Source organism: Gavialis gangeticus, unplaced genomic scaffold, assembly GCF_001723915.1.
Source record: "Gavialis gangeticus isolate Ggan-Ray unplaced genomic scaffold, GavGan_comp1, whole genome shotgun sequence".
Taxonomy (NCBI): Eukaryota; Metazoa; Chordata; order Crocodylia; family Gavialidae; genus Gavialis; species Gavialis gangeticus.
In genome coordinates this window covers 165,817,375-165,819,022 of record NW_017728992.1, presented here as the reverse complement: position 1 = coordinate 165,819,022, position 1,648 = coordinate 165,817,375, and the positions used below count along the sequence as shown (strand labels likewise).

The 1,648-nt window shown below is 39.2% G+C and overlaps 1 protein-coding gene across 1 annotated transcript in view; it reads left to right on the top strand.

Annotated features, from left to right (window-relative positions):
• DPYS (dihydropyrimidinase) overlaps positions 1 to 897 on the top strand; it is a 102,163-nt gene extending 101,266 nt beyond the window's left edge. The window contains exon 10 of the mRNA XM_019528055.1: positions 532 to 897. The gene's annotated coding sequence lies outside the window, so the exon portion shown is untranslated. The remainder of the gene's footprint in view (positions 1 to 531) is intronic.
• The last annotated feature ends 751 nt before the right edge of the window (positions 898 to 1,648 follow it).

The window sequence follows — 1,648 nt, the reverse complement described above, 5'->3', positions numbered from 1 at the left end:
TCTGCTCAGGTCTCTTCCAACCCTACCAACTATGAAACTAAGTTAGTTTAACCTAAAATTGAATCAATTCAGCCTCGGGCTTTGATTGTCTGTACTTAACCAAGGAGTAGGTTCCATTGGAAAGGTGTTATCCTTTTGCATGATGCCAGTGAGGAAGGAGCAGAAAGAATTAAAACCTAATGGATACTCTGTAAGGAACAAACCTGCAGTGGGAGTATGATGGAGCTACCTTTTCTATCTTTAATTTCAACGAATCTGTGAAAGTCTCCAGCAGAGTGAAGATTCATCCAGATCATCAGTTGCAGCAACAATGAATGTCATGTCATTTATCGTCCTTTGTCATAAGGGAGAAAGGTTTTGTAATAGAGAGGAACAAAGGCTAAAGCCGCAATAGAGTAAGGGAGCTGTAATCATTCTTTCCAGCTCTTAGAACCTCTCCCTCTATTATTACCTCTCTTGGTGACAAATTGCAAAGTAGGAAATCTTTGTTTGGAAAGATTACATTATATTGTCTTCCTCTTGTCCTTGTAGATAAAACCAGATGAAAATGACCTGATTCACCCCAGCCATGGAGTGCTTCCTGGCCCTACCAGCGAGCAAGGCCAGTATCAACTTCTCAGGAGCTTTTACGTGCCAGCCTGAAAAATAACCACTGAAGAAGTTAATGTACTTTAATCATTCTAATCATTGCTTTGAAGAAATGTAGTCAATTGAACTGAATACTGGTTATAAAAGTAGAATAACTAAAAAAGGAAACAGAAAAGTTATGTTACTATAGCAGCTATTCTGCAAGATTATAAAACACTGATTGTTGGGATGGTATTTCTTCATATTTTACTTTTGAAAAATATCCATTAATGCATCAAAATAATAAAAGCAATACATTTCCTTCCAGTATCTACCTGAGTTTCCTATATTCATTCCCCATAGAGCCACAATAGCTTAGGCATAATTCTCTATATTAAGATTTACTCTATATTAATGGATTAATATATTAAAGCCAGAAAGTACCCCTATGATCAATCAGTCTGACCTCCTGCATAACCCAAGTCACAAATTTTACCAAGCAACTTCTGCATCCAGCCCTACAACTCATTGAACTATGGCTGTCTATTTTAGATGGGGAGTCGATCCTAATGCCAGGTGCTAAATTTGATTTATCCTTCTTAAAAACCAAAATGTTCTGATCCAGAAGCACTGTCTCTATTCCTTCTGTCTGTGCAACTAGTCATATTTGCACTTGGGAGAATAAAATGGTTCCCTACTAGCCCTGGAATCACATTTCAACAGGTCCGGTAGGGCCCTTGCTTTACTTGTCCTCTGGGCTGTGTGCTAAAAGAGCTGATGATCCTTCAGATCTTGGGGTTAAGAACATGAATCCTGAGGTTACTGTGAATAAGTCCAGCCTTTTCGTGTTGTCCTTTTGGCTCAGGAATTTTCTCAGAGGCCCTGCTGAAATGGATGGGGCACAAAAGTTGCCAGATCATTACGGCCCGAAAGAATGAAGACAGTGTGTTATTTGATAGCTCAATCAACAAGTCAGAAAGCCAGAATCCAGAACCTATAATACAGTTTATTGAGAGTAGCAGCAACAGAAGGTTTTCTACTAGGGGGTCACTGTTGACTGTCCTTGCTAGCACACACATTG